The sequence below is a fragment of the Branchiostoma floridae genome, chromosome 10 (assembly GCF_000003815.2).
Source record: "Branchiostoma floridae strain S238N-H82 chromosome 10, Bfl_VNyyK, whole genome shotgun sequence".
Classification (NCBI taxonomy): Eukaryota; Metazoa; Chordata; class Leptocardii; order Amphioxiformes; family Branchiostomatidae; genus Branchiostoma; species Branchiostoma floridae.
The window spans coordinates 20112232-20138315 of NC_049988.1; the positions used below are offsets into that span (position 1 = coordinate 20112232).

At 40.2% G+C, this 26084-nt stretch overlaps 1 protein-coding gene across 1 annotated transcript in view; it reads left to right on the forward strand.

Moving 5' to 3' along the window:
- Nucleotides 1–6941: 6941 nt before the first annotated feature.
- The window catches only part of LOC118425077 (G-protein coupled receptor 54-like), a 60905-nt gene continuing 41762 nt past the window's right edge, over nucleotides 6942–26084 (forward strand). The window contains exon 1 of the mRNA XM_035833896.1: nucleotides 6942–7042. The gene's annotated coding sequence lies outside the window, so the exon portion shown is untranslated. The remainder of the gene's footprint in view (nucleotides 7043–26084) is intronic.

Here is a 26084-nt window from a genome sequence, read left to right on the forward strand (position 1 = left end):
CATAGGTTTACGTAAGGTCGGCTTAAGGACAACTCTTAGATTTCAGAAGACGTAAACTTAGACACGTCTTAGTATAACAAGGAGAAGGCTGGGATTAGGGAGGAAAAGGCGCGACTCAGGAGCAGCAGAGAGCCTGCAAGGAAAATCACTCAGTTTTCCAGGTAGGAGTGAAAACCTTTAGTTTGTTTCTTTATTGACTTGCAATTGCAACTTAACAACTGAGTGGTGAGTATATTGCGCTGATCGTTCAGATTCCGATGTTGTGCTGTTGATTTTCTGGCAAGAATTTTGGTAGTATGCAGTAGAGTCTTATCATATAATGTTTTTTTTCGTAAGGCGTGGCAAGGTAGCGTAGGGAAAACTGTCTTATTTACGTAATTCGGAGAGGGTTGACCGAATTTTACCTTCCTTGATTTTAGCGTAGGGGGTCTTTTAAATTCAGCGTAAATCGCTGTTGGTAACCCCAATGCCAGAGGGATTGCTAGGGCTTCGCCGAACCATCGGTAAGTCTTGATTTAATAATATGTTATGTTTTAAGCTTACGTGATCAGAGAGTTACGCATTCAGCTCCTGTCTTATTCAGAAAAGCACACTTTGGTGGTTTTACAGCTTGTTTTAACCCCTGCTACGTTAAAAAAAACATCAGTGTGGAGCAAAACAAGTGTGGTGGATTAAAATCATCCAGACCAAATCCCCATCTGTCATTATAAAACTACTACTGACCATATGGAGCGAAAAGGTTAGACCTCAATGTTAAACTGTTTAAACAGGCGAAACAATGGTGGTGAATTGAATACTCGTCATATGTGTCAGACAAATCAGACCCATACTCCGGGGTAACTATTACCTGTGTCATATCATTAATCGCCAATAATGTACACACAATAATAAAGTTGATTTCTAAGTTACTAACCTGAGTAACACTAGCATTTTGCTGCCAGTAACAAAAGGAATGGCGTACCTCTAAAGGAAAGGTATCCTGAGCTCGTTTTCGGTTACAGAGAGTTATTTTTCCTTCCCGTAACGGAAATAGGACAGGGATGATGTACTTTGTATACCAGGCCTCCGTAAGGGCATGTTGATTTGATTCTATGGATAACATCCACGTGCGTATCAATTTTCGATATTTCCCAGAAAATACAAGGGATGTGAGGGTCAAATTGTCTGATCACACTTCACCCCTTTTTCTCGCCACTTACCTTCTAATTCAGAAAAAAACGAATGTCTGGAAAGTAATGACTCCAATGATTTGAAATTTGGAGGACATTGATAAAAGGCTTCATACTATGAAGTTGTGCCTCAAAATCTGAGTTGTGCTTGTTATTTCTGTGTCAGGCCGAGAACTTATTGATCACCCCTCGTAAGATTTCAACTATGCTTTATATCGTACAAGGCAGCTGTAAAATTGGCAAATATACGCCGGAAATATAAAAGCAATGACAGCGACAACTCCAAGGTCAAAGAAGAACTCGTGAAAGAACAAAAATGTTCGGTATCCCATACTCGCATCAGTTTTTGGGTCGCCATGGCCAGAGGATGCCATCCCTGCAATCAAATGAACGTGGCTTTAACATAAGGGGGAAGTCCTTGACACATTTTTTTTTCATATTTAAACTTCTACTGTTACCAAATTGGTTCCCACTAGGGCTGGGTACCGGTACGGAAAATTCAGGTCCAGAGGATCAGGTCCAGGTCCGGACCTGATGCAGTATGACTCATACCAATGGTCCATTTCATTACAAAGAGATCTGTTTGGTGCAGTATTAGACTTACACTGGCGTTTTAAAAACATATAACGCTAACTGCACTTGTACGATTGGCTGTAAAACTTGGTAGAAATTTACTATAAACTCTACTCTACTTCACTTTTGTTATTTTCTTCCGCCTGCAAGCGCCAAAACATGTGAATGCCTGATAGAATAATCTGTTGATTTTCTAACCGGTCCAACATCCAATTCACCTAATTTTTTCAGGTCCGGTTTTTCTGGACCGGTCCAATAAGAAAAACCGGTTTGTACCGGTACGCTGTACCGATACCCAGCCCTAGTTCCCACACCCGTCGCGTGTGCTGTAGCGTGCAACAACAGCAGGACGGAGGTTTGACCCCGTGACCCCTCGTCAAGTGTCTTTCCCAATGTGGAGTCGCTAAACTCGAGGCCACACACGCCACACCTCGACATAAATTTATGGCTACAGAATTCTGCATGACACCGTCGCGGGTGTTACTTCACCTTTGACCCGATCGATTACCCATAGTACACCACGGAGAAAACTTTTCTAATAGGGGGAGGGGGGGGGGGGGTCATTGTTGGCTAATTCTATATGATGTAGTTTTCGTGCAACCTCCACTGTTACGTGATCCTTGATGGAAATCAACGCTGTCACTGTAGGTACGGCAATATCTTTGTTTCGATGCACAGTACTGTATTGTTTTGCGTAGCATGAGTCTAGCAATTATGTCACTGAGTTTGTATGGACTGACAGGCAGTAGCAGCAGCAGTAGTATACACCTTTCTCACGCGGCGGCCATGATAGATCGAAGAAGAGGTCAATGAGGCAAACAGACAAAACTTATTTCTAAAATCAGGTCCCATTTAGTTTTCCCCCAAACCACACAAATTTTCATGATATAAGATAGAATAATAAATATTACAAGTAGTGTTATGCACCGAAAGATGTAGCAATTTAGAGTAGTGTAGACTGACCCCATAGTCCCTTAAGAGATGCAAAATAACAACATAATAATGCAAAATTTTCACGAATTTGCAGCCATTCACTTATTGGTCGATTTCCTAATTGGCAGGCTACCATTGGTCGAACTGCTAATTATGATGGACAGCCTTTTGTTTGCCACATTGAACTCGTTTTAGATCTATCATGGCCGCCGCGTGAGAAATGTGTATAGTACTAGTAGTAAGTAACTGTGCTGTGTTGTTTTGATGTACGCACACACAGACACACACAATAATGAGAGCGTGCTCAACCACACGCACGCAGGCACACACACACACACGTGCACAAACACACACGTACAAACACACATGAACACATGCATGCTCACAAACAGACGCACTCACACACTCGCAAAAACACGCACACACGCGCGCGCAGGCACACAGACATGCACACAAACGCACAGGGATCGATAGAGAGGCAGGAGAGACAGAAACACTCACAGACACTGACAAATACGTAATATACTGTACAACACACACACACACACACAGGTATCGTTTCTAAAGTTTTCGATGATCACATGTTATTTTTGGAAAAGAGTTAGATTTCTACCAGTCATGGACGCATGTTCGAACCACCTGATGCCAAGACCATTACCGTTTCCGACTGAGTGCAGCCGGCAAGTGTTAATGAGTTTGACCTCTACTGGCGTACCTCAAGGTCAAGATGGAGAACGATAAGCCAATCGAACACAAGTGACGTCATACCCACTAAGTGACTACATCAACTTGATTTCATACTCGCCATTCTGCGGAGACATTCAGTCTCTGCATTCTTGCATCCAAAAAGAGCCCCTACTGCGTTGCTTCCGGAAAGAGACAGAGAAACAAAGAAAGAAACAGACAAGTGACGTCATACCCACTAAGTGGCTACAGCAACTTGATTTCATACTTGCCATTTCTACGTAGAACTTTTGTCTCTTCCTCCTTACGTCCTCAAAGAAGTCCTACTACGTTGCTTCCAGAAAAAGAGAAACTAAGAGAGAAACAAAGAGACAAGGAAAGAGAGAAGGAAGGAAGGAAGGAAGAAAGGGAAGAAGGAAAGAAAGAAAGAAAGAAAGAAAGAGAGAAAGAAAGAGAAAGAAAGAAAAAAAGAAATCATTTTGATTCTGAAAGCAGTCGGCAAATGTTACAATATGAATTTTGATTCGCACCTCTTCTGAGAATTTGAAAATTAACACATATATACGCATTTGCTCCGTTATCTTTAAAAAAGGGTATGTGTCCGGTTGCATTCGTGTCTTTGTGTTGCTGCGTGTCTGTTAGCAGGATAACTCAAGTATGCATAGATTTTACAGAACGATCCACAAGCATTATAGATAGAAAAAATCTTTCTAACGCTTTGTGCGTTTTGTCGTCTTTTCATTCATACTTTAACGTTTTGCATAATATTCCCGTTACTTTAAGGGTTGTACAAATCAAATCCGTTGAACACCATAACGAACCTCAGTCGAAAACAGGGACAGTAGGACAGAAGCGGTGAAGGAAAAAGGCGAAACCCTCTTTATTAAAAGTTACACCGACCACTCCGCACATGTTTTGGGCGGAGGTGTTCGAAATAGAACGGGGCGAGGTTAACGCTGTTTTTACGGCAATGGTCTATATGGGTTGCATCGTCTAGTGGGATGGGGCCAAAGGCAGAGCTGAACGCCCGCCTGTGAAATACTGCCCATGACAGGTGAGTGTAAGATACTGGCTCTTTTGTCTATAATTCTCCAGATCATACTATGTTTTCCTGTATAACTTGATTGAGACTAAAAATTCCGTACGGACCTCATGCGGACTTGACTGTATACGTACGTGTGAACTCGACTTAATGGTTTCTGACGAGAACGGTCCATTTAGGGCTCGGTTTACATAGGTAGTGCGATTGTCGTACGATCGCTAAACTTCGGGCATTTTGGAGGACAAAAATGTACCTCTCCTGCAAAGTTCAACTGTCTTGGTACACAAAATGTTGTTTTGGATCCATGTCGGTGGTTGGTTTTGTCATGGCCTGCTGGAAAATCCTATGGCATCAAAATCGTACGACCGTCGCACGACCAATGTTACCGTGGCCTTAGGTTGCAGCGAGGTCGACAACGTAATGATCGCATTTTAGAGGGTCTGCATGCTCTTTCACGTAAGGCGTAGGCTGACCATTTTTATTTCAAGTAATTCGCAGGGAAAACCATATTTTTCTACGTTTTTTTCTACGTTTTTTTTCATATTTTTCTATGTTATTTTTCTACAAACAAACAAACAAACAAACAAACAAACAAACGTAATTCGTAGCGAGGCGACCAAATTTAGCGCAATTGCCTTCCCTGATTTAGCGTAATACGTAGGAGGTTATTTTGACTTCAGCGTAAATCGTTGTCGGGACCCCCCATGCAGACCCTCATTTTAGTGGAATGGGACCAAAGCCACCGTTGAACGCCCGGCGGTGAAATAGTCAAACCTGCCCAAGACGACCACCCGGGGGGACCGGACAAAAGCGGTCGATTTGGACAGGTGGTCGCTGAGAAGAGTATCGACTCAAAACATGCCCGATGGAAAGTATAAATGGTTTCCATTGTGCTTAATGGCATAAAGCAAGCACACTGCACGCACGCAAAGAAGCGAGGTCTTTAATCTCAAATACAACAGGCACACTGTAAACTGTAAATTTAACCCCAAAATCCGACGAAAACTGGCCGATTTCTGCACAAAATCGTGCTAGTTATCATTAAAAATCGACGAAAACCTCAATTTTGAAAATGATGCGGTCGTTATGGGTCCCAAATTGGGACGGTCGCGGTCGCGTTGGCCAGGTGGTCGTTGAGAAAAGGTCGCTTAATGCTTACGTCAATGGGAAAATAAATCGGGACCGAGAAAAAGTGGTCGAAATGGCCAGGTGGTCGCTGAGAAGAGGTGGTCGCTCGGGCAGGTTTGACTGTACTGCTGAAAATCGCCGTGACAGGATAGTGTAAGTTATTGGCTGGGATATCGCGTGGTGTCGCCGGGTCGGCTGGCTGTACGCCCAGGCCTGGAGTCTGATCTGCACAATTAAGAACACGTGTGGGCCCGCGCGTATCCGGACTACCCATAGCAACACGAAAAATCATTAATGATCCTTAATTATTCTTAGGTTGTTGCCAACTAAATCTTAGAGAACATCAATAGTAACTTTTGTAGTCCTAGCACACGTTGTTTGGCAGTGGTACGAAGTCAAGCATTCATCTGAATTACTGTGTATGGCTGTACCATATTGCATATAATGCGGGTGTGTTTTTTTGGTCGTGGTGGTGGGGGGTATTTCATGCTAGATGCCAAATTTGGTGCAAAATGTCTCTCAAATGACTCAATGCGTCACTCCTGATGTGGGAGTGATGATAGTTCAAATTTCTATTTTGGGCCAATTTAAGGACCCCCCCCCCCCCCAACTCCGGTCAGGTGTAGATAAAGTTGTCCCAGTATAATTTGTCCCTCATAGGGGTCCTCGTGGGAGCAGTGTGTCTCTTTAAATCAATGCCAAGATCAAAGAGTTGTTTGGGAAACTCAGGTGTCCACTGAATAAGTGCCCGTCGGGTTTGAATGAATGAATGGTTTTTACTTCGCATCGAGCGACAAACAATAACATACAATGGCAGCCTTTATTTTTTCGGCTGAATTGCAGCATGCTTTACACATGTTACAATTAAAATGAAAAGCAATAGAAGTACACAATCCCAAACATTATAAAACATAACAATAATCACTTTTAAAATAATTGTGTATACATCCACAGCGGACAACATGTCCTGTCCCGATGATATGGCGTCGTCGCACCACTGATGAAACGGGAATGAAAGAACCACACAGTTGCTTGTTTTGACCAATTGTATCTGAAGAGCGAGGATTAGGCAATTTTATATTCTTAAGGTAGCATGCCTTGAATTTTTCTGAGAGTACCTATCTTTAATGGTTCAAGATAATACAGTCAAAAAGAAGACGTCATAAACCCGCCATATTAGTTCATGATAGCGTCAAATTTTTGTAAAATCTTTAGATATTATGTTTTCATCATTTAATAAAAATTAAGTGGTCGTATAATATGTCGTTAAAGCGTTAGAGGAGTTAGAAGGGGCAGTCCTCAAAAGTACCCCCCCCCCCCCCCCATCCCGTCCAGGATCGATGGGGATTGACCAAAAAAACCGGTCTGAATAGAGTTAACAGAGAAGGAGGTCACCAAAGACTATCTACAATGTATGATCCACTTCTCACAGAGTCACGTTTTATATCTGCAGGACAGAGGCTGTCGCTCGCTCATTCTTTGAGTTGACTGGAGGTCGTCTGTCCAAAACTTGGTAAGTCCAATTTCTTGAGTTGAAAGTTACAATTTAACTCTGATGCGTGATGATCTAGTCTTACAGAGCAAGATAAAGCATTTTTTTTTAATTTACTCTCGATGTACCACAAGAGTAGATAAATGTAAAGCTAGTCCTATGGCATTTGCGAAGCCGTAGGGACATGGTGTTTTTATCAACTGTGTCTAGAGCACAGTATTGGACCATATGCCTTGTTTTAGTTGTCTTTTCGACTAATGGGCAATGATACTTCAATTATGGGTAAGGTGATGGTAGTGCCATATCCTACTTTAAGGCTGGAGGGGTAGTACTTAGGTTGTTATCCACTTTGTCTAGGGCACGGTATTGAAAGTCGAAGCCCAACCCTCTCATTCCACAGTCTATTACCGCTCAACTAAAGCCAGGTACCCATGTGTACGCCTTGACGGAGTAAAGAAAGTCTTTTGTTTGTTTGAACCTTTATTTATTCATGAAAGCTCAAATCGGCCTGCAGGATGCTCTTCATTGAGGCCTTGAGGGAAGAGGCAAAGGGTCGGGCAAAGTATATACAGTTTACATCATTTAAAGTCCTAATGAGTCTTATGACGTAAGTTAATATACACAAATTTAACATACATGGTACAAAGTACATGATAGTCAGAGCTGCTACACGATTCGAGTCCGTTCATTTCGGTCGTTTCCGTCGTCAAATCGCCAAGTGTCTTTCTGAAGGACACAAAATGTCTAGCCAGAAATTCCTGGTCAAATCCTTGACCTGGTGACCTCATGTCCGCAGGCTGACCCCTCTATCGATGTCATGATCATCGTGACGTAAGAATCTACCCGCTCCTCCATTCGTACCCTGGGAGTCAGGCAGGACCGGGTAGCTAACGAGTTTTGTTCGGGGAGCCAAGGCAGTCAGACCACCGATCTCACATTAGCGCTCCGGGGAGTTTCAGCCTGAAGGAGTTATCGCTTCCCTTTACCTTTTTGGGGGGAATAGGACAGGTGGACTATATCGGGCTTAAACTCCCCTGGGCGTTAATAGGAGATCGGCGGGCCTGACTGACTTGGGCCGCCGACTAAACTGTCCTAGCTGCCCGATCTCGGCTGGCTCCCAGGCCTAGGGTACTCGGTTCGCTCGGTTGTGCTCTGCACGCCGTGAGAGACGGGCGCTCGGAAAATGCACTCTCGCGGGTCGGTTGTCATGCGCTCGTAGAAGTAGTGGTAGTACTTGTACGATGTGAAAGCTTGTCCACTATTTATTGTACTGCCCTAACTACAACCAACTTAGAAAATCCCTTCTCTGCAATCTTCAAGACCTTTTAGGGTCAACCCTTGATTTGAAAACCTCGTCTGACCCAGCCTTAACCCAACTTTTACTCAGGGGTTCAACCACTTGACCAACAGAAACAAATACCCATATTATGCATCTTACACAGACATGCATACTCCAGACCAAACGTTTTCAAATTGATTGAACATTTTTCTTTAAAATATTGTATGTATATATTTTTTGGATCCGTCACCCCACTTCTGTACTACTATTTTATTTGATCTCACATTGTTTTGTCCTTTATTTATTTTATTTTCAAGTGGTAATGTTAATATTAGCTTTGCTAGAGTGCATTTAACACTGTGTATTGTCTTATATGCATACCAATAAAAAAAGTAGTGATAGTAGAGTCATACATTGGAGTGATACCTTTACGGGGTGGCATACCCTTTCTCCTTGCTGAATACAAGACGGGGATGCGCCAGGTCTCCTGTCCGGGTGAATGATATGAATCACTGTGTGGCTGATACGGTATAATAAAGGTACGCCAGGCCTCCGTCCGGGTGATTTGTAGTGAATCACCAACTCTAAACGGGAGGATTTGCACCATCGCACACCGGGGCATGTCCCTACTCTTTTGGGAAGCATGTGGTGGGTTCTTTAACGTGCGTGGGGTGTGGTTTTCCCCAAACACGTATAGTTATAATTATAATTATTCACTTTCTTGTATTATAATTACAGCTATTAGGAGCCCATCTAATTGATACATTGCATATCCTACACTTTGAGTATATACCTTATCATGGTATAATTATCTTTGTCATTTGCAGATAGTGTTAAAGAAGAGTATGACTTTCTAGAAATATTGGCCGGCCTATACTGCGGACAGACAAAGATTAGATACAATTGAATGTTATCACATTTTGATTCTAGTACACCCACAACATAGAAAAACGCAGACATTTTCAATCCAATCGTATCATGTGTCGACTCCATAGTTACGGACATATACACGTCAATGCAAATACAAAAGACAGAACGTTTTGTAACAGACAGAAGCACTTAATACACAGTGTCAAATTAAATTACATATGTATATATAGTGAGTTACAAATGACATGATGTTTACAACAGACAGAAGCGCTTAACACACAGTGCGTCGACCTGCCACTCAAATTAAATTGCATATGTATATATAGTGAGTTACAAAAGATATGCTGTTTTATAACAGACAGGATCGCTTAACACACAGTGCGTCGACCTGCCATTCAAATTAAATTGCATATGTATATATAGTGAGTTACAAATGACATGCTGTTTTATAACAGACAGCATCGCGTAACACACAGTGCGTCGACCTGCCATTCAAATTAAATTGCATATGTATATATAGTGAGTTACAAATGACATGTTGTTTTATAAGAGACAGAAGCGTTTAACACACAGTGTGTCGACCTGCCATTCAAATTAAATTGCATATGTATATATAGTGAGTTACAAATGACATGCTGTTTTATAACAGACAGCATCGCGTAACACACAGTGCGTCGACCTGCCATTCAAATTAAATTGCATATGTATATATAGTGAGTTACAAATGAGATGCTGTTTTATAACAGACAGAAGCGCTTAACACACAGTGCGTCAATCAGACATTAAATTGCATATGTATATATAGTGAGTTACAAAAGATATACTGTTTTATAACAGACAGAAGCGCTTAACACACAGTGCGTCGACCTGCCACTCAAATTAAATTGCATATGTATATATAGTGAGTTACAAATTACATGCTGTTTTATAACAGACAGAAGCTCTTAACACACAGTGTGTCGACCTGCCGTTCAAATTAAATTACATATGTATATATAGTGAGTTACAAATGACATGCTGTTTTATAACAGACAGAAGCACTTAACACACAGTGAATCGACCTGCCATTAAAATTAAATTGCTTATGTATATATAGTGAGTTACAAATGACATGCTGTTTTATAACAGACAGAAGCGATATATATATAACCACACAGTGCGTCGACTTGCCATTCAAATTAAATTGCATATGTATATATAGTGAGTTACAAAAACATGTGTTTTATAACAGACAGAAGCTCTTAACACACAGTGCGTCGACCTGCCACTCAAATTAAATTGCATATGTATATATGGTGAGTTACAAAAGATATACTGTTTTATAACAGACAGAAGCGCTTAACACACACTGCGTCGACCTGCCATTCCAAATTAAATTACATATGTATATATAGTGCGTTACAAATGACATGCTGTTTTATAACAGACAGAAGCTCTTAACACACACTGCGTCGACAAAACACTTTTTTAAAAATCGCGTATGTATATGAAAAAATGAATGAATGAAATGTATATACACTACATCGACTCACCATTCCCATCATATTCAAGGAGTCATAGATTTTTTATAGTCATAGTTGTTCAGAATAAACTTCATGATTACTTTGTTATGTATTGCATCGTGTACAACTATCATGCAATTAAGTGCCTTGATTAATTGCTTCATTACAATCATTTATGAGTAAAGGGTGTCTATAGCTCAGTTACGTTTTGGATACCTCCCACTTGCGTTAATTACCCACATCACATATTAATGAGGCAGGTATAAAAGCCACTGAATCAGAAATAAATTGCATTGCATAGTTCTTTCACTGCCGTTGGATTGAATTATGCTGTTCTTAACAGATTTGGTTGGTTGATCAAATGTTTGTTTGTTTTTGGGATTGTAAATTGCGTTTATGATTGATTGATTTATTATTTCTTATCTTTGTTCAATAGTTTCGTTGGCTGTCAACTGAACAATAGAAATGTTGTTCGATGATTGATGGCGTGATCTCAAAGTGCTTAGGTTGAAAGCTTAATACTCGTCACATAATAAACAAATAAAATTAACACCAAACATAACATACAAACTCACTCTTTAAAGCAAGTTGAAAGGGGCACCTAAACAAGGGATATGGAAGTAATTGCTAACATACACAGTAATAATGAAATGATAATATATTGGTACTAATTGAAGCTAGTCATCGAAGATGAACTGTCCATTTCATCAAGCAGGTGCGTAAAGTAAGGGATTTTGCTATTTCTTCGCACAACGTCTAGAGAAGACGTCTGGCTGTCTGGTTTGTTGATTACCTGGTTGTTTATTTAATTATTCGTATTTTTGTTATTTAATTGCTCGTCTATTTGTTTGACTGATCGATTGACTGTGAGTTACTGTTTTTGTTGACGTAATGTTAACTTCGCAGGAATATAAATTTTCATTGCCATTATGAAATGCAAAGCAGGTTTTTTCCCCCTCTAGTTGGTCGTTTTCGGTACAAGAGAGGTTGTGTTTTTTTCTACAATTCTATTAGTCTGCATACTCTCTAGAGAAACTGACACATGTTTGCAATTCAATACAATCGTTGCACTCTGTATTTTTAAATGTATGTCGAAATGTTGTGAACCTTATAATTAGAAGATAACCCCAGTTGGGCTAAAAGGTTTCGTAGTAAATGAAATGAAATACAAAATGTCTTAAGCTTTTTTCTTCATTTTTACATGACATGAAGATAAATTTCTCAATGGTCCCTTTGGTCCCTTAGATGACATTAGGTATTTACGTGTATTCTATATCTACCATGACATCAGACATTGTTACCCATTTAAACGTACACTTTATATCATCAGTGTTTTCTATAATTGCCTTGCTATACTGATGAAGGACATGAGGACCTTTCCTCTTTCTTTCTGGTCGAAGCCTGGCGCTTTTTCGTCAGTAGAACATAAAACGCGGTACGCTTTAGCCAAGCATGCACCATAATCTTCTAGATACATCTGTTGGGTTCTGCCTGCAACTCTCCTAAACACGGGGCAGCGAGCTTCATGTCTCCATCCGAAGTGACGAAAGCAATTCCTAAATACATACAGTCAAACCTGTCTATAGCGGCCACTCAAGGGACCGTACAAATTTGGCCACTATAGACAGGTGGCCTCTGTATAGACTTGTAGATAAAATACCCAAGGGACTGACAAAAAGTGGCCACTATGGACAGGTGGCCCCTCTGTAGAGGTGGCCCCTAATACAGGTTTGACTGTACATCTTCTAGTTAATAGAAAATAGCAGTGACTTATTTTAACAGGTAAACACACGTGCCTTATAAATTTCAAATGTACTAAAAGCCATCGAAAATTTGGAGGTACATGTACGTGCTACGCACCGGCAAAAATTCTATTAACCGTGTTCATACGTGACTAATGAATCTTCTAGCCTTTGTTAATCTCACATCTACCTACCTAGATTAAACAGACACTTGGTAATCCATCTAAATCCCCGCTTCAGGTCATCCGTCCATCTAACCTTTGTGGTAGATATAAGTAGGGGAAACTAGGTTACCTGATTGACTAAAATCCTAGAACAAATCCGCTGATCCTAGTTATTCATGTCTTCAAGTGATGTAGCATTTCGATCTGACATTTATGACAAATCGTCCTATGTTCATTATGCAGATGTGGAAAACAAGCAGGTGCGTTTGTGTTCACTTCATTTGAGTTGCAATATGAAGTTGTTCATTATGTTCCCTTCATTGTTTTCACTTAATTTCTGTTGCAGTATGAAATTGTGCTTGCACAAGGTATATCAGATTCTATAAGATGTGTTGTTTGAAATAGCAATGTCCTGATGCATTTGAGTTTACAAACAGTACTTGTAAGATTACTTCGGTCAAAATCTGGAATAAAAGAGAGACATTTTTTATTCAGAACAAACTTACGTTACAATGTTTGTGGCAAGCCCTATGCACATATGAATTGGATATGAATTGTCTATCTAAAGCAAAGCAAAGCAACATAAAGTATACAACTGATATGTCTCTAATAAAGTAACAAAACTAAGGTTTTTTTAAGGCTGTCAGCATTCTTGAATATACAATATTTTGCTTTAAGGACACAATAATTTAGATCAAGCATGCATAGAATACTGGTCAAAATAACCGTACAATATATGATTTTTGTTCAAAGATAAAGATTCAGGGAAATTAATTTTCCATCACATACAAACGTCTACTTACAAGGATTGTAAAAAGAAACAATGGCATTTACTGCCCTAGTTTTAACGATTATCTAAGACAACTCGCAAAATCTGGACCAAAAGAGAGCGAATTTTTACCTGCCGACCTTATTTTCTTCATGTCGGTCAAAATCTGGAATAAAACAGAGAAAATACCTAGTACCAACTGACCCATTTTTCTACTAGGACTGTAAAAAGAACGACATTTACTGCCCTAGTTTTAATGATTATCCGCAGCCTGGCTTGCAGCGGTAGCATTAGCGAGGCGCCCAGGTTAATCATAAAAGTCCGGCAAAGTTATCAACTGTGTTATCGTCCGGCGCCGGCGGTACACTGACGTCAGCGAGCAGACACGTTTCTGCGAAAAGAGAGAGAGGATAATTAGCCTCCAGTATTTGTTTCACGTCCTTTTGTAATGGATAATGGCTTAAGTTAAGCACAGGTTATGTGTAAGTGGAGACTGCAAACTTTATCAAACCTTATCTGCCACAGGCTAGACTTTACTACTTGTAAGAAAGAAGATAATTAACCTCATGTATTAGTTTCACGCTAAGTAGTGCCGGGAAATGGCTTACGTTAAGTACAAGTAATTTGTTTTAAAAGAAGGCTTCAAACTTTATCATTATCACTATTATCTTGCTACCTACTAGCTTCTTCTAGCCTTTACTGTGGCGAAGAAGGAAGATAATTAACCTCCTGTATTAGTTTCACGCTCATTAGTGCTGGGGAAATGGCTTACGTTAAGTACAATTAATTTGTTTTAAAAGAAGGCTTCAAACTTTATCATTATCACAATTATCTTGCTACCTACTAGCTTCTTTCACAGACAGCCTTTACTGTACACGTCCGTTTGAAATCCCTGGAATCTAGCATTTGATTTAGAATTTGATTTAGTTCGCGCATGCGCACTACGTCAAATGTTGCCAATGGAAAAGTCACATTTGCGAGAAACTTATGTGGCTAAGTCGTCTTATTCAAAGCACACAAGAAGTAAAGGAAACAACAGTCATAATAACAACAATATTTCCGCTGAATGAAGCATTTTATTGCACACAAGAAGGTTATTTAAAAGGACAAATATAGGTGTCATTAATTTTATAATAGTCATACATGTCATTATAAACCTGATTGGCGTATTTAAGAAAGTACTTCGATTTATAAGAAATATATAATTTGCAATAGGTTGCCAACAAGACGGTCTGTCAGGAAATCCAATGCAACAGGCGCGATTTCAATGCAACGTTGACCAAAGATCTAAGAATAGCTGGTTAAACTTAATTGCTGTTAACAAACACACGTATGTAGTAAAGAAGGAAGATAAAGAACATCCTGCATTTGTTTCACGCTTATTAGTGCTGGGAAATGGCTTAAGCTAAGCACAATTTGTTTAAGTGAAGACTTCAATCTTTATCATTATCACTATTATCTTGCTACCTACTAGCTTCTTCTAGCCGTTACTGTAGCGAAGAAGGAAGATAATTAACCTCCTATGTTTGTTACATGCTTATTGGTGTTGGGAAATGGCTTAAGCTAAGCACAATTTGTTTAAGTGAAGACTTCAAACTTTATCATTATCACAATTATCTTGCTACCTACTAGCTTCTTCTAGCCGTTACTGTAGCGAAGAAGGAAGATAATTAACCTCCTATGTTTGTTACATGCTTATTGGTGTTGGGAAATGGCTTAAGCTAAGCACAATTTGTTTAAGTGAAGACTTCAAACTTTATCATTATCACAATTATCTTGCTACCTACCAGCTTCTTTCACAGACAGCCTTTATTGTAGCAAAGAAGGAAGATAATGAACATCCTGTATTTGTTTCACGCTAATTTGTGCTGGAAACGGCCTAATCTAAGTAGAAGAAAATTTGTTTTAAAGGAAAGCGTCGAACTTAATCATCAATCTACCATCTTTTAGGCTTGTATTAGGCAAGTAGCGAAAAAAGAAAAGATAATGAACCTCCTGTATTTGCTTCACACTAATTTGTTCTGGGAAATGGCTTTTTAAGAAAATAAGCACAATCATCTTGCCACGTACATCCCATCGCAGACTATCCCCTATTGTAGGGCCCTGTGTGGCCCAAGGGCTACTAAAGAAAAGATGAGCTGCACCCTATACTCTCAAAGCAGAGGTTTGGCTCCGGCTGTTTTTTTTTTACCTTTTTATGCGTTTTTATCGGGCTTTCTATCTTATCATTTTCTCCTAGTTTCTTGATCTCTCTCATGCAGTTAATGGCTAATTCTAATGGCAATTCATGGTTAGGCCGCGAAACATTGATAAAATAGTACAAAATAGAACGTCCGCTAAAAGCGCCTAAAACAAGATTTAAAAAAAAAACAGCCAGAGCCGAACCTCTGACTGGAGAGCCCCACCCAATAGTCTCCAAGCAGGCCCTACGGTGCCATAAGATAGTATCAAAGCTGACCAAGGAGTATAGCCGGCCAAAGGAGTCAAACGGGCACCGGTCGCATACACACTCCTAGGCCGGCTTCATGATCACTCCTCAACTAGCTTTTGATACTATCTTATGCTACCGTAGGATTTGCTTGGAGATTATCACCCCACACACCAAGATCTGTGGGAGATTCCAAAGATTAATGCTGTTGTGTCAGCAAAATATATGTTTCGTATTGATATGCAATGTTAATTAGCAAGTGTCATAGTAGAATTTGATGTAGCACTCAATATCCAAGTTGTATCTGATAAGCAACAATTAACATTTTTCATTGGTTGAGATTTGTGATAATCTTTTAGAAAGCTTCACCATAACAATCTTCTAAAACGCAAGTAAGGTCTTCATTCATTATTTTTGTTCATTCTGTGATATAACATTTTTGCAACACTGTTTTGATGTTGCTTTCTGTTTCGTCAATTCCATTTTGCGGTTCAATAATCGCTACAGGGATGGACGTCATTCTTATTTCCGAGACATATTTTTGTCTGAGAATCCACCTGTAGTTGCGACAATGCCGGTGTCGTCTTCAATCTGATCCTGGCAACGGAGATTATCACATCAGCGCTAGCCCGTTTTCTTGCAAAGTGAATCGCCGCATTTCCTGATAATTTGGTACTTCCTTCTGCAACCGTGTGTGCCACTGTGCTGCCTTTCATTTGAATCCCGGCAACAGAGACTATCACATCAGCGCTAGCCCGTTTTCTTGCTAAGTGAATCGCCGCATTTCCTGATATAATTTGGAAGTTCCTTCTTCCACCGAGACAATGCCACTGTGCTGCCTTTCATTTGAATCCTGGCAGCAGAGATTGCCACAGAAGCCCTTTTTGAGTGAATAACCTCATTAACTGACGATTTGGCGGTTCTTCTGCAACAAATATCAACTCAGCCTTTTTCGCCAAACACATAGTCCGCCTCCAGACAACAGTTTCTATCATTTATCTAACGGTAATACGTTGATAATTACATGAAGAAATGCCAGTGGTTGGTTGCGTCCTTTATATCCATGTACATCAAGAACGTTTCCAATCCAAATTCTCAGATCGTCACTATAGCTCTCTTTGTTGCCAAGTGAATAACCTCATTGCCTTATAATTTGGCGGTTTCTTCCGCAGCAAAATCAAATCAGCTTTTTCTGTCTCCAGTCTTAGTGGCTATCCTTTATGTCATAGTCATACCGCGATGATTACATGGTAGAAGGTCAGCTTTTTTTACTTGTTTCATATTAATGTACATTGTACATCAAAAAACGTCCTAGCTTCGAAATGTACCTTAAAGCAGTGTCGTAAGGAAAGAATAGTCAATTCAAGTTTATTGCGCAACGATTGCAACAGGTACAATGTCTGGCAAGTAACATGTATCATTAACTACAAACTATCCACAACTGTATACAACCGTATACTAATCTAGTATAACAAAAAATATGGTGTATTTCACATTGTTAGAACACTACTTCTCTTTTGCATAGCATTATGTATATAAATGTAATGGCCTAGGTGAACAGATATGGAGTCGGGACATGATAGAAGTATATTGAATATTTGTCAGACGTTGAATGTAGGACCCGTGTTTGAGGAGAGTCACATCGAGCACGTAAAATAACCCACCGCACTTATAGAAAATAGTACGGGTCCTTCCTAACGCGAGTGGGTAAAAGATTGTCTGGATATGCAGCTTATACTGTTCAGTCCAACGTAGTGTGGTACAACCTATGTGCAGATGACGCACGTACTGGGTCGAGAACTGATGAGAAATTCTGAAGACGCCCTTGAACCAAGTGACCAGAAAACAGCTGTATTTGAACAGAATACGCTTCAAGGTACCGAAAATCACGGTTAGCAATGTTCAAACGAAAATCGTGAGCAATTATTAATGTTGAATTATTTGCAATAAACCCCTTGAATGAAGATTTTATAAGCACCGACTTCTGTCATCAAGACCTTAAGCATAACTTCAAAGGACCACATGATGCATTAAACTATCTAGGAGAAAGCGCATCCCAGTACCTTTCCTGAAAACTCATTTTGTGTTTTTCTTGATGAAATTTTAGTTAAAAGCCTCAAGCATACATCTATAGCAACATCAATCGTTGCTTATTCAGGCATGAAAAGCGGTCTGCATGAATAAAGAAAGTTCACACGAACAAGACACGTATCTGAAATGAGAAATGAAAAGCTTCAAGGTGCCGAAAATCATGGTTAGCAAAGTTCAAACGAAAATCGTGAGCAACAGCCTTGAGACCAATGGGAATTTTCAAGTGGCACTTTGAAGAAGTTCCTTTCATAACAAAGTGGTTACTGCTCGACACTATTCTTTTTTATTTGTCCCTTTTCATGTTACTAGAAGCTAGCCCTCAGACAAGAATTTGCAATAAACTATCAACCCCATGAATGAAGATTTTATAAGCACCGACTTCTGTCATCAAGTCCTTGATCATAACTTTAAAGGACCAATTTGGTCCAATTTTTTAAAAAAGGACCAATTTTTTAAAGGATCATAACTTTAAAGGACCACATGATGCATTAAACTATCTAGGAGAAAGCACATCCCAGTACCTTTCCTGAAAACTCTTTTTGTGTTTTTCTTGATGAAATTTTAATTACAAGGCACGTATCTGAAATGAGAAATGAAAAGCTTCAAGGTGCCGAAAATCATGTTTAGCAAAGTTCAAACGAAAATCGTGAGCAACAGCCTTGACACTAAAGGGAATTTTCAAAGGGCACTTTGAAGTTCCTTTCGTAACACCGACTTCTGTCATCAAGCCCTTTAAACTATCTAGAAAAAAGCACATCCCAGTGCCTTTCCTGAAAACTCCTTTTGTGTTTTTCTTGATGAAATTTTAATAAGAAGCCTCAAGCATAAATCTATAGCAACATCAATCGTTGTTTATTCAGGCATGAAAAGCCGCCTGCATGAATAAAGACAGTTGACTGAGAATTTTCAAGGGGCACTTTGAAGTTCCTTTCGTAAGAAAGTGGTTTCCTTGATGGGTAACTTTAAGGGCTGAAGATGTCTAAAATAAGCTTCAAGTTGCGGCAACTAGGTCAGACATAGCCGGCCATGGTATCCCGGCCTTCTAATGTGCAAGTCATTTGCATAAAATTTACAAAAGCTCTAAATATTTCATGGAGATATGAGGCCGCCGAACTCTAGTTTTCTAAAATATAATGAATTAATGAAGACATATGCCTTTATTCATTGTACGTTTTTGCCCAACCGAGCTAAGTACAGGTCACAACGTAAATTTAAAGTATCATTGATCTAGTCTAGCATAGAGGTTCCACCAGTGGACTCTTCACGTTTCACGAGCGAGACCATCTGTGGTAAAAACCTGTCACATTATCCACGACCTTCGGCACGGCCGTATCGATATGGAAGGTCGGCCATATTTAATATCGACAGAGGGTTGCGTGTATGTTTCACCTGAAAACTGTCTCTGTCACATACAAGCCGCACTTTGTACCTTGTACAATTGTTTTACAATAACTGTTTTACAATAAAGTTATTATTATTATAAGCGAGGCTCGGCCGATTGTCGCAGAGTCATCGCCCGATCGATTTTCACCACATGTGACAGGGGTAAAAGGAGTTGGTCGGCGAGGCTGCTGATTAAAAGTTGTCTGCTGCAGTCAGCTGTAAAAAAATCAGGGGAAAGTCCGATTTTGCTTGGACGCAATCAGAGGAACAAACTAAGAGCTAGAATAGAGTGCCCGTACATCAGAACAAGAGGGTCACCCTTCTAGATCAGAAGATGCATCAGACCCATCTACGCTTCTAATAACCCCTTGGGCACACATTGGTGCAAGCACTTCAGCAGGGGGCTAGTCCACCGGTAGTAATGTGTTAACGCTAGGCTTCCATACTTTTCCTCTTAAAAGAGAAAGTAGTATGTACCATTTTTAAGATGCTTTGGTATTCTGCTTAAAATGCGATCAGGGAGGCAAGATGGAGCTAGAATAGAATAGCCAGGCTGATCCCAACACACCTCTGATGACCTCGACTAGGAAGTGCTCGTGAGAAAAGGTGTGAGAAGGTCCTGAACATGTGACAGGGGCTTAAAGCAACCCGTGTCTATGGATTCTCATGTCTTTTCGACAGATGAGTAGGCAAACAGTCATGCCCGAACATGCCCCTAAGGCCTGCTACTAGCCAAAGCTAGGTACTCATTTTCACATGAGCCAAGTAAGGAAAGTCGTGTTAAGTGCATTTTTCAGAGCATAAGATCAGTGACATGACAGGATTCGAACTCGGGACCTTTCTTCTTCTTTCGGTTAAGGCAGCCGCCTTCAGCTAATTGAAGATTATGCTGCCTATATATTGAAGTCTACTGCGAACCGTGGAGGTAATGGGGTATTGTAATGTGGAGGGAGGAACGGGTGGGGAGGGAGCTATATATGTAATTTGAAATTGGCCAGAGTGGCACTGAGGGCTACCTGTGCTGGGAGTCCAGTCCAGTCCTTCACAGTTCTGGGGAAAAAGGCATACTGCCTGTAGTTGGTTCGGCATGGGGGCATCTGGTAGTAAGCTGAGTGAGTATAACCCCTCTCCGAACGCCCAATTACGCCACACCTCAAGCAACCTAATTCATGTACTCTATGATCACTCGCAGACCACTAAAGTTTTCTTTCTTGCGCGCGTGACCGTCGACCCAAAATTCTTTTCTCATACCCTAAGGCCACAGCAAGTAAATTTTATGGATGACATCCGCGCGCTCATTAATTTTTGCCTGATTTCAGAAAAAAAACAAGAATTTTTTCTTCTTCAGGGAAGGCCGGATGGACGAAAATGGGTAAAGGTTGTGTTTTAACCTAATCATTGAATGTAGAATTGACACTAGAGACTCTGTAGCATTGACTGTAGTTGCAGAGGTGCAACTTGATAGATAGTTGTAAAAGTGGCACAACTATGGAAGCTATGAGTGTAGTTGCCAACATGGTTAATGATACCAGTCTACCATACTAGTGTCACTTTAGCTACACTGGTGCACTTCTTAAGTACAGGAATGAATGCCTGGTTGACTGCGATGCCATATTTTGTCACGTCAAGTCTTGTTACAACGTCTATTTTGAAAATTTGCCATCTTGTTTTTTTTACCCATCTTATTTTTTTTGCGCTATCTCATTATTTTTGCAGTCTGCAGAGGATGTCATCCATAAAATTTACTTGCTGTGGCCTAAATGAAAACCCTGAAAGTACGGCGGAGGCTTTGCGTGGCTTAAACCGACGATTTCTCAGAACGGCTCTGCCTCAATGCTTTATGACTCGATTTAAATATTTTCTGACACTTTTGGGCCAATTAAGGCCAGAGGAGTGACAGCTGTAGCCTTTTTGTTTCACATAATGGATCGAAGACCTTTACATGCGGCTTGGGTCACGATTCCAGCTAAAGGCCACTCACGATGGCATTTGTGCATTAAAATCTGTGTTAGTTCCGTATTGACATTTGTTTGGCGTTATGTTAAAGTCTGCGACCGAAGAGGTCATTTGTCCGGTTTCATAACACAGCTGCGGGTCAACGCAAAAGAAAGAACTGTTAAAAAACTACACCTTTCCCGTAAAGACCCCCCCCCCCCCCAATGGCATTACGCAACCCATAAGAACTTTAACACGTGCACAGGTGGGATCAAAGTCTAATTTTGTCATTCATGGAAATCCAATTGACGTGCATCTTACAAACACAGCGGGATACAAATTTGTTACCATAGAAAAAATAGAACTTTTTCCCCTGACGCATTGCGGTCATATAGCCACACGTTGCGACCCTGTCCGAATACATGATAAACCAGCGTCAAACGCACGTGTGTTTTAGTCTACGACCACGTGTTTAGGCCCCCCTCCGCGTGGTCAGGGTTTCTTGACGCAGTGTTGATGATTAGTCTATAACCACATGCTGCGTTCCTTCACCTTAGAATAGTTACATGTATTTTGTTTTTGAGTGGAATAACATTTTTTTAATCTTAAAAATTAGGCTTATGTAACAAGACATGATAAAGTAGCATCAAACACACGTCATCTATTAGTCCCCGGACATGTATTAATGCCCCCCTCCCTCGTTGTCAGGGTAAACTTAAGTTTCTTGACGTGCGTACGCATTGGGGATGATTACTATATAACCACCTGTAGTGTCCTTGCCTCTCACGTCACGTGTACTTTCGCGTGGAATACTAGTAACTTTTTTATAACAAAGATAAGGTTGATCTAACAAGACATGTTAAAAAAGCATCAAATACACGTATTTTAATTAGTCTACAGTTAAGTGCTATGCCCCCTTCCCTCGTAGTCAGGATCAACTTAAGTTTCTTGGCACATTGTTGATGATTAATGTATAACCACCTGTTAGCGTCCTTGCCTCTCGCGTGTACTTTCGCGTGGAATGAATTTTTAACAAATAAAAATTAGATTCTTGTAAACTAGACATAATAAAGTATCATCAAACGCAAACTAAAGTTTTCTGATGCATTTTTGATGAATAGTATATAATCACCTGTTGTGTCTCTTCACCTTACATGTACCTTATTTTTCTTTCGCGTGGAATAACATTTTGTTTGAATTACAAAAATTAGGTTCTTGTAACAAGACGTAATAAAGCAGCATCAAATGCATACTAAAGTTTTCTGACGAATTGTTGATGATTAGTATAAAATCACCTGTTGTGTCCCTTCACATTACATGTACCTAATTTTTCTTTCGCGTGGAATAACTTTTTTTAAAATTATATTACAAAAAATAGGTTCTTGTACATAATAAAGTAGCATCAAACAAACGCTATTTATTAGTCCCCGGACATGTATTAATGCCCCCCTCCCTCGTTGTCAGGGTAAACTTAAGTTTCTTTCCGTGCGTACGCATTGGGGATGATTAATGTATAACCACCTGTCGTGTCCTTGCCTCTCACGTGTACTTTCGCGTGGAATACATTTTCTAGAATGAAAATTAGGTTCTTGTAACAAGACATAATAAAGTATCATCAAACGCAAACCAAAGTTTTCTTATGCATTTTTGATGATTAGCATATAATCACCTGTTGTGTCTCTTCACCTTACATGTACCTTAATTTTCTTTCGCGTGGAATAATTTTTTTTTAATTATAGAAATTAGGCTGATGTAACAATACATGATAAAGTAGCATCAAACGCACGTCATCTATTAGTCCCCGCACATGTATTAATGCCCCCCTCCCTCGTTGTCAGGGTAAACGTAAGTTTCTTGACGTGCGTACGCATTGGGGATGATTAGTATATGACCACCTGTCGTGTCTTTGCCTCTCACGTGTACTTTCGCGTGGTATACTAGTAACTTTTTATTATAAAAATTAGGTTGATGTAACAAGACATAATAAAATATCATCAAACGCAAACTGTATTTTTCTGACGAATTGTTGATGATTAGTATATAACCAACTGTGGAATAACATTTTTTTTTAATCATGAAAATTAGGTTGCTGTAACAAGGCATGATAGATTAGCGTCAAAAAGCAGGTATACTAACTAGTCTCTGCCTCTGGCCACGTGTTTAGCCCCCCTCCCTCGTAGACATGGTTTCTGGACGCATTGTTGATAATAAGTATTTAACCACCTTTCTCTTTCAGGGACCTATTTTTTTCGCTTGGAATAACATTTTTTTCATTAAAAGGTTTAGCTTGATGTAACAAGATGGTGGGAAGGCTGGTCGTAAAAAGACGGCATATAAGGAAAAGGTCACGATTTTTCTCACCAAGCTCTGCTTGGAGAGTAAATGTAAAGTATACAGTATACAGTAGCATCAAGCACACGTGTTTTAATTAGTCTCCCACCACATGCTTAAGCCCCCCTTCCTCGTAGCCAGGATCAGCTTAATTTTCTGACGCATTGAGGATGATTAGTTTATCACCACCTGTTGTGTCTCTTCCTCTCACATGTACCTTCGCGTGGTGTAACATTTTTATCATACAAATTAGGTGGATGTAACAATACAGTGTACATGATAAACCAGCATCAAACGCACGTGTTTTAATTAGTCTTCTGCCACATGTTTATGCCCCCTCCCTCGTAGCCAGGATCAACTGAAGTTTTCTGACACAGTGTGGATGATTAGTATATAACTACCTGTTAGTGTCCCTGCACCTTACATGTACCTTCGTGAAGAATAACATTTTTATCATACAAAGTTGATGTAACAATACAATGTACATGATGAACAAGCATCAAACGCACGTTTTTTTAATTAGTCTTCGGCCACGTTTTAAGCCCCCCTCCCTCGTAGCCAGGATTTTCTAACGCATTGGGGGATAATTAGTATATAACCTTCTAATGTGCCTCTTCCTCTCACATTTTGCGAATAACAAAAAATCAGGCGGCTGAACCAAGCGTACATTATGGACTAGCGTCAAAATAAACATAAAACGGGGATATTTAGTTTACGTCGATCACCCGCTACATGACATGGTCCCTCCGGTCAGGTCAGAGGTCACTGGGAGGTCACTTCGAAGCTCATATAGTATCTCGGTCCCAAAAGCAAGGACCTCCAGACTGCGCAACTCATTCCTACACTACACAATCAGACTGTACAACAAATCAATGACTGGTGCCTAAGTGTTTTATTTGTCTCTGTACTGTGTATGTCATGCGTTGTCTAGTTGTTGTAAGAATTTACTTTGAGTCACATTGTAAGATCAACGGCATTCAGAGGTGCTTCTGCTAAGAATTAATTTCTGTAAGGTTGAATAAAGAAAGAAAGAAGTTTTTTTTTTTTGCCTTTTTTAAAGTCAGACCCAACTAAAGTTTCTTGTTTTACTCTTGCCCTTTTTTCGCATGTCCCGGATAAAAGTCGACTCGCGATTTTTACCCGGGAATACGCCGGAAAAGAAAATACGCCGGGAAATGAATATATGCCTGGAAAGGAATACTAGTATATGCTTGGAAGCTTGTATTTTGCCCCCAGCGATGCTGTGAATTACTACTCGCGTATTAATTAATTGACCTTTGAAAAGACATTCTTAATCATTATTAAAAAATTCACGGGTTTTAGTGGCAAGTGTGCAGATGTTGACACACTGGCAACACCAAATCCGTAGGTGTTTTTGGCACCTTTAGACAGATTAGCCATGAGGCTCGGTGGGCGTCACTCCACCGTCATGGGGACAGGGGTATGGCGAGTATCGAACTCAGGACCTACTGATTCTGATTCCAACGCTCTAGCCGTTGCGCCACACAGACACCCCTAATGATCATTATTGCCTCTGTTAACGCCGAAAGCTCACAGGCCTGATGTGGGCAAGTTTAAGCTTTCCGGCATAAATTCCTTTCCCGGCATATTTTCCTTTCCGGGGTTATTCCCGGTTAAAAATCGCGAATCGACCCCCTTCAACATCATACGCCCATGATCCCCGGGGTGGCTTGTAAGGCCTAGGCTAATCCAATCCGACTAAAGGAGTCAGTCGACCATGCAAAAAGTCTCCATTCATTGTTTGATAGTGTGGTACTGCTTGAGCTTCTAGTGAATTATGAACATTGTGTGATCGATTATTTCGACGTAAGAAAAATGTTCATATTTCATGTTCTCTCTGTTTATTATACAAAAAAATATACTTCTTGAGCTGCTAAGCCGGCCAAAGGAGTCGGCCGACCAGGCTTTATTTATTGTTTGATAGTCTTTTACTTCTTGAAGTTCCTATTTGCTCAGGTAGTTTTACGTCACTTATGAACATTGTGTAATCGATTAATCCATGAACAGAAGACCAAAGATAAATTTTCCTATTCCATTTCCTCTCTGATCATAATACAAAAAAAAAAAAAACATTCCTTCATCATTGGATGAACTGCTACCTCTTGAATCTTCTAAGCAAAAGTAATCAGTGAATGAGCTTTGTGTGATTGATCAGGGAGCAAAAGACGACAAAAGAGACTTTCATCTTTAATCATTTCTTAAGCAAACTGTAAAAAATTCTTTATTCATCATTTGATAAACTTTCAGATCGCTTCTTGATTTTGCATCCTTTCGTATAAAGCGGATAGTGGGCGTAGTCCAGTGGTTAGCGGTCCTGCCTCTGGTTCGATCCCGGCTGTGCGAACATTTACAGGGCTAGCCATTGATAATAGCCTACGGCTAGTTGGGCAGCCCTGGCTGTTTGTAAACAGCTGAACAAATAAATAAATGGATCCTGGCTGTGTTGCTCACCCGACATACACGCTACTGGAAAGGGTTGCAGTCCTTAAGACCCCTTTACAAATCAAGAATTTAGCTCGGCCGAGTTGCCAGCGAGCTCTACATTACG